At 45.5% G+C, this 8,295-nt stretch overlaps 1 pseudogene; it reads left to right on the top strand.

The window, feature by feature from the left end:
- The first annotated feature begins 252 nt into the window (after positions 1–252).
- On the top strand, positions 253–1,132 carry LOC136385777 (small ribosomal subunit protein uS2 pseudogene; annotated as a pseudogene).
- Positions 1,133–8,295: the final 7,163 nt, after the last annotated feature.

Here is an 8,295-nt window from a genome sequence, read left to right as displayed (position 1 = left end):
GGGTCACGGGCTCAGCTGGAGCCCCCTGGTCAAGGCACATATGAGAAAGCAATCAATGAACAACTAAAGTGAAACAACTATGAGTTGATGCTTCTCACTTCCTCTCTCTCTTTCTCTCTCTCTCTCTCTCTGTAAAATCAATAAATAAAACCTTTTTTTAAAAAAATGAGCAAAGGGCCTTTCTGCGCTACCCTGAGAGGGTCCATACAGCATTGTTCTGGGTTCATACATAACTTAAAGGAAACTTTCACAATGTCTGAAGCTCTTGATGTCCTGAAAATGAAGGAGGAAGATGTCCTCAAATTATCTGCAACAAGAATCCACTCAGGTGACACCAACCTTGCCTTCCAAATAGAACAGTCTGTCCACAAAAGAGAAAGCAATGGCATCTGCATCATAAATCTGAAGAGAACCTGGGAGAAGATTCTCGTGCCATTGCTGCCATTGAAAACCCCGCTGCGGTCAGTGCAATGTTGTCCAGGAACCCTGGCCAGCAGGCTGTGCTGAAGTTTGCAGCTGCCATGGAAACCACTCCTATTGCTGGCACTTCACTCTCGGAACCTTCACCAACCAGAGCCAGCCAGCCTTCCCAGAGCTGAGATTTCTGGTGGTGACTGATCCCAGGGCTGACCACCAGCCTCTCACAGAGGCATCTCATGTTAACCTGCCTTCCACTGTTCTGTGTAACAGACTCTCCTCTGCGCCATGTGGACACTGCCATCCTTTGCAACAACAAGAGGGCTCACTCAGTGGGTCCGATGTGGTGGATGCTGGCCCGGGAAGTTCTGCGCATGTGTGACACCATCTCCCGTATCTCCCGTGAGCATCCATGGGAAGTCATGCCTTATCTCTACTCCAGAGACCCTGAAGAGACGGAAAAAGAAGAGCAGGATGCTGCTGAAAGGCTGTGATGGAGGAGGAATTTCAGGGTGAACGGACCACTCCAGCTCCCAAGTTCACTGCCGCTCAACTTGAGGCTGCAGACTGGGCTGAAAGCGCACAAATATCCCCTGTGCCTAGTCAGCGGTTCCTTACTGAAGATGAGAATGCTCAGCCCGCCAGCGAAGACTGGTGAGCAGCTCCCACTGTTCAGGCAATGAAAAGGGTAGGAACAACCACTGAGTGGTCGTAAGCTCCTCTTCCACAGGCTCTTGACAGACTGAGGGAAAATAAAGTTTATAAAAGAAAAATGGGCAGAGGAACTGAATAGACATTTTTCCAAAGAAGATATACAAGTGGCCAATAGGTACATGAAAACATGTCAGCATCACTAATTATCAGGGGAACACAAATCAAAACCACAAAGAGAGAACACCTCACACCTGTTAGAATGGCAAGTAGCAAAAAGACAAGAAATAACAAGTGCTGGCAAAGCTGTGGAGAAAAGAGAACCCTTGTGAATTATTTGTGGAAATGGAAATTGGTGTAGGCACTAAGAAAAAGAACGTGGAGGTTCCTCCAAAAATTAAAAATAGAACTACCATACGACCCAGCAATTCTACTTCCGAGTATATATCCACAGAAAGTAAGATCAGGTTCTCAAAAAGATATCTGCACTCCTATATTTAGTGCGGCACTATTTACAATAGCCAAGATATGGAAACATAATTGTCCTCTAAAAATAACTGGATAAAGATGATATAGCACACACACACACACACACACACACACACACACACACGCACGCACATGCGCACGCACACACACGATGGAGTATTATTCAGCCATGAGAAAAATGGAAATCCTGCCATTTGTGACAACACAGATGGACCTTGAGGGCATCATGCTTAAGTGAAATAAGTCAGAGAAAGACAAACACCACATGATTTCGCTCATATGTGGAATCCTAAAAAATTGGACTCATAAAAGCAAAAAGTACAATGGTGATTTGCCAGAAGCAGCAAGTTAGAGATGGGGAGATGTCAATCAAAGGGTACAACTTCCAATTATAAGATGAGTAAGTTCTGGGGATCTAATGTACGGCATGGTGATTACAGTTGCCAATACTGTACTGTATATCTGAAAGTTGATTAGAGATTAGTAGATATTAAATGTTCTCCTCACATTATGAGAGGTGAACTAACCCTACTGTGGCAATCATACTGTAATATGTAAGTGTATGAAATCATCATGTTGTGCACCTTAAACTTACATACACTGTGTCATATCAATTACACCTCAACGGAGCTGGAAAAAGACCATAAGGAGCCAAACAAGAGAAAAGCTCAAATGGTTATAGAGATGCTGACTCCAAAATCTCTGAGTTGCTGGATCAACACAGCGGCCACCTACATTCAGACTTTCTGTTATAAGAGAAAAATGAGCCCCATTTTTATTTAAGCTGCTGTAAGACAGGTTTTATGCTACTTGCAGATTAAAGTACTCATGATGGACTACCCTTTCCCATGAGAGCCACAGCTCTGGTTCAGCTGCTAATATGAAGAGCTTTGGCCTGGCCTGTGGTGGCGCAGTGAATAAAGCATCAACTTGAAATGCTGAGGTCACCGGTTCGAAACCCTGCACTTGGTCGGTCAAGGCACACATGAAAAGCAACAACTACAAGTGGAGGCTTCCTGCTCCTCACCCTCCCTTTCCTTCTCTCTAAAAAAGAATAGTTTTGAGCAACCATACCATAGAGTTCCTGTGCAGTCAGGAAAAAACTTCTGTTTCACCTGAAATTTAGGGAATTATAGGGCTCTTTGCCTATGTGCTTCTAAGATCAAGGGCCAGGAAGGAAGAAAGGAACAGGGGTATTTCAGATCACAGTTTAGGACTTTTTTTTTTTTTTTTTTTTGAGAGAGAGAGAGGAGAGAGACAGGGACCAAAAGACAGGGCAAGAGATGAGAAGCATCAATCATCAGTTTTTCGTTGCGACACCTTAGTTGTTCATTGATTGCTTTCTCATATGTGCCTTGACCGGAGGGGGGCTACAGCAGACCGAGTGATCCCTTGCTCAGGCCAACGACCTTGGGCTCAAGCCAGCGACCTTGGGTCATGTCTATGATCCCACATTCAAGCCGGTGACCTTGGGGTTTTGAACCTGAGTCCTCAGCATTCCAGGCCCACGCTCTAGCCACTGCACTACCACCTGGTCAAATCACATTAAAGACTGAGAATTGGGGTGGAAGAAGTTCCGGCTAAGATGGCTGCATAGGTAAATACAGTACTCGCCTCTTCCCACAACCACATCAAAATTACAACCAAACTACAGAACAGCCAGCATTCAGAACTGCCTGAAATTGAGCTGAATGATACTTCTACAGCTAGGGAATTTATAAAGCCACAAAGAGACTGCTAGGAGGGGCAGAGACGTGGAACGAGCTGGTCCCACACCCATGTGTAGCAGGTAAAAATTGGGAGGGGTATTTCAGCTGGGGGGGTCCCTGGGGGGTCCCCCTGAGTAGGGAAGGGTCCTAGTTCCCCACCAGGTCACCCAGTCCAGGGTTCCAGTGCCAGGAAGAGAAGTCTCCATGACTTTTGGCTGTAAAACCCAGCAGGGATTTAGGCTGAGGGAGACATAGGCTGCAGGAGTCCCAGGCAGTTCCTTTTAAAGGGCCCACACACAGACTAATTCAAACTCACTCCCTCTGAGCTCCAGCATGGGGGCAGCGGCTTGAAAGGGACGAGAGACACAAGCAGAGAGACTGAATTGTCCAGCATCAGGCCGAAACCTAAGAGTGCAGCTTTCTCCCAGACAGAAGTCCTGGCAGACGCCACTGTCCCTTTTCTGAGACCCCCCCCCCCACACACACACACACACTTGAGACCCTCAACCTGGCTCACACTGTTTGCCTGGCCCTAGTGATTCCCTGAGACCCTGCCCCACCCAACTTTCAGGCCCACCCAAGCTGTTTCCAGTGGCTTTTCCATATGAATGGCCTGTCTTGGCTCATGCTTCAGCTTTTCCTAAAATCTCTCAAACAAGCAGCATCTGGCCTCAGCTAGCCCCATACCTCTCGCTAAGTGGCCCGAGGCCCAGCACTACAGCAGCTGGCCTTGGTTCACAGCTTGGCCTCACAGGGGAAACTCTAAGCCCAGCACAAATAGCAGCCATCCGCAGATCACTTTGAAGCTCATGCCAGGTGGCCCCAGACAGAACACAGGTGGTGGCTGACCTTGACCTATACCTCCTGAAAGGCGGGGCCAGGGCACCCAGTGGACAGCTTCAGACCACAGCGAAGCACCACCACCCAACCACATCCACAAGTGATACACACAAGGGGCCGACTCAGCAGGCACCAGAGCCCTGCTGAAGGATGTCCTGCTCTGTGGGGGGTGGGCCTGCACAGCTGATCCTTCACTGTGGTCAGAGGTCAGTGGTCAGCTGTCACAGCAGTCCTTGCAGCTGATCGACCTGGGGGGTAAGTCCCTCCCACTGACATGCCAACAGCATTCAAGGCTCAACTACAAGAGTAGGGTATACACAGCCCACTCATGGGGAGGGGCACCCCTGGAGTGCCCAGCTTGGGTAATTGGGGAGGCTGTGCCACCGGACCCTACAGAACACCTACTGCATAAGGCCACTCTACCAAGCCCGGGAGACATAGCAGCTCTATCTAATACAAGAAATGACACAGGGAGGTCACCAAAATGAGGAGATAAAAAAATGTCTAAATGAAAGAACAGAAAAACAACTCCAGAAAAAGAACAAGACAGAGACAAACAATCTACTAGATGCAAAGTTCAAAACACTGGTTATAAGGATACTCAATGAACTTAGTGAGAACCTCAACAGCATAAAAAGGGACCAGTCAGGCTCTGGAGGGATAGCTCAGTTGGTTAGGGGTTAGGCCAGGGGTCCCCAAACTTTTTACACAGGGGGCCAGTTCACTGTCCCTCAGACCATTGGAGGGCCGGACTATAAAAGAAACTATGAACAAATCCCCATGCACACTGCACATATCTTATTTTAAAGTAAAAAAACAAAACGGGAACAAATACAATATTTAAAATAAAGAACAAGTAAATTTAAATCAACAAACTGACCCGTATTTCAATGAGAACTATGGGCCTGCTTTTGTCTAATTCGAGATGGTCAATGTTCGGTTCCATATTTGTCACTGCTAGCCGTAACAAGTGATATGACGTGCTTCCGGAGCCTTGACGCATCCATCCGGCGTCACCGGAAGTATTACTGTACGTGAGCGACTCCGCGCTTTGTGGCGCTGCCACATACAGTGCTCCTCTCACTGACCACCAATGAAAGAGGTGCCCCTTCCGGAAGTGCGGCGGGGGCCAGATAAATGGCCTCAGGGGGCCACATGCGGCCCTCGGGCCGTAGTTTGGGGACCTCTGGGTTAGGCAATGGTAGTCAACCGGGTCCCTACCACCCACTAGTGGGCGTTCCAGCTTTCATGCTGGGCGGTAGCGGAGCAACCAAAGTATAAATAAAAAGATAGATTTAACTATAGTAAATTGTTTTATAAAGATTTATTCTGCCAAACTTAGCGAAAATCCGACATAAAGTACTTGGTAAGTAATTATTATTATATGCTTTAACTTGCTATAACTCTGCTTTATAAATTTTATAAAGTAAAGTGACTTCCCTACTTTATAAATCACCATTACTGTGGAGCCAGTGGGTGGTTAGAAAATTTTACTACTAACAGAGATACAAAAGTGGGCGGTGGGTATAAAAAGGTTGACTACCCCTGGGTTAGAGCATCATCCTGAAGCACGAGGTTGCTGGTTCAATTCCCAGTCAAAGCACATACAGAAGCAGACCATGCTCCTCTATCTCTCTCCCTCTCTCCCTTCTTCTCTCTCTCTAAAATCAATACAATAAACATTAAAAAAAAAGGACCAGTCAGAAATGAACAATACACTCAATGAAATAAAGAATGAGCCTGGCCAGGTAGTGGCGCAGTGGATAGAGCATCAGACTGGGATGCTGAGGTTGCCAGTTCAAAACACTGGGCTTGCTTGGTCAAGGCACATACAAAAAGCAACTACTATGAGTTGATGGTTCCCACTACGCCCCACACGCTCTAAAATTTTTTTTAATAACTTAACAACATTCACATCATGGCAGTGCTGGAAGAACATGAGAGAAAGCAAGAAATTGAAAACCTGCCTGACCAGGCAGTGGCGCAGTGGATAGAGCATCAGACTGGGACACAGAGGACTCAGACTCAAAACCCCAAGGTATCCGGCTTGAGCACTGGCTCATCCAGCTTGAGCACTGGCTCATCCAGCTTGAGCACTGGGTCACCAGCTTGAGCACGTGATCGTAGACATGACCCCACGGTTGCTGGCTTGAGCCCAAAGGTCACTGGCTTGAAGCCTAAGGTTGCTGGCTTGAGCCCAAAGGTCACTGGCTTGAAGCCCAAGGTTGCTGGCTTGAGCCCAAAGGTCACTGGCTTGAAGCCCAAGGTTGCTGGCTTGAGCCCAAAGGTCACTGGCTTGAAGCCCAAGGTTGCTGGCTTGAGCCCAAAGGTCACTGGCTTGAAGCCCAAGGTTGCTGGCTTGAGCCCAAAGTCACTGGCTTGAAGCACAAGGTTGTTGGCTTCAGCCCAACGTCACTGGCTTGAGCAAGGGATCACTCGCTCTGTGTAGCTCCCACCACCCCCTCCCAGTCAAGGCACATATGAGAAAGCAATCAATGAACATCTAAGGAGCTGCAACGAAGAGTTGATGCTTCTCATCTCTCTCCCTTTCTGTCTGTCTCTCTCTCGCAAAAAAGAAGAAAAACTTTTAAAATATGAACAAGAAAATGGCAATAAATACATATCTAGAGCAACAATTGACTCTAAAAAACATAATAAACAAAGAAGCAGAACAGAAAGAGACTCACAAATACAGAGAAAGTTTTGAGAGTTGCCAGATAGGAGAGGTTTGGGGGGGCTGGGTGAAAAAGGTGAAGGGATTAAGAAGTACAAATTGGTTGTAACAGAATAGTCAGATGGGTACAAGATTTATCGGGATGATCACTTAATAAGTTATGTAATGTCTAATCACTAAGGGTGTGTACCTGAAACTACTAATGTATGTCAACTGTAATTGAAAATAAAAAATGATAAAATACTGGCAATAGTCTAAAAAAAATAATGCAGTCATGTAGAAAGCCATTTAATTTCATTTGCTGCCAAGTTCTGATAAAAAGCATAAACACAATCACCTAAGACAGGAGTGTCACTGAATATTTTTTCTAAGTTTTTAAATATTACCATATTGGTGATTGCCTCTTTGCATATTTGTGAGAAAACAAAATAAAATGTCTGACTGAGCTATTAAGCCATATTCTGTCATAAGGGATTTAAATAAATTTCATATTTCAGCCTGCCAATTATGTTATTTCTCTCCAGTTTCTGAAAATGACTAATTAAAACAGTAATGGGTCTGTGAGCCAAGTTTATATTAATATTTCGATTATTAAAGTAGTGAGAGAAAATTATTTCCCACAAAATACATTTTTACTTAGCTAATTAAATAATTTCCCATTTTACACTAGGAGAGCAAAAGAGAGGTAGAAAATAACTTTGAGGTTTCTAACAGGAGCAACTTGGAGAATGAATTCACATAATTAGAAATGCATTAATAGTTATGGGAGAGTATTTGCAAAAAGGACTACAATAATTTCCTCCCTCTCTTTGCCCTTAAGTATCTCCTTCCTACACTGACTCTTGGCTAGCCCATGTGATTTGCTTTGGTTAATGGGACAATAGCAAATGTGACATAAGCAAAGGCCTGAAAGGTACTTGCGCCTTGTTCTTGGGAGGTCTGTAACCGTGACCAGGTAAACGGTCCAGGCTAGCTTGCTGGTTGATGAGGGACACATGGCCAAGTTGTCCCCTGCCTTGCCTGACATACAGCCAATAACCAGACACGTGAAAGGTCATCTGAGATAAGCCAACCTCAGCCAAACTGTCAACTAGAACAGCCAAGTCAAATAATAAGAAACTATAGCTATTTATATATTTTTGAAATATACTGCTCACAAACATTAGGGGATATTGCAAAATGAATATAAAGCGATAAAATATCCCCTAAGTTTTGTGAGCAGTATATTTTGTAAGCTACTGAGTTTGGGGTGGTGTGTTTTATAGCAAAAGCTAAATGTTAAGCCTGACCAGGCGGTGGCGCAGTGGATAGAGCATCGGACTGGGATGCAGAGGATCCAGGTTCGAAACCCCGAGGTCACCAGCTTGAGCACAGGCTCATCGGGTTTGAGAAAAATAAAAAAAAACTCACCAGCTTGGACCCAAGGTCGCTGGCTCGAGCAAGGGGTTACTCGGTCTGCTGAAGGCCCGCAGTCAAGGCACATATGAGAAAGCAATCAATGAACAACTAAGGTGT

Source organism: Saccopteryx leptura, chromosome X (assembly GCF_036850995.1).
Source record: "Saccopteryx leptura isolate mSacLep1 chromosome X, mSacLep1_pri_phased_curated, whole genome shotgun sequence".
Classification (NCBI taxonomy): Eukaryota; Metazoa; Chordata; class Mammalia; order Chiroptera; family Emballonuridae; genus Saccopteryx; species Saccopteryx leptura.
Note: the sequence above shows the minus strand (reverse complement) of the source record. Positions and strands in the feature narration are given on the sequence as shown.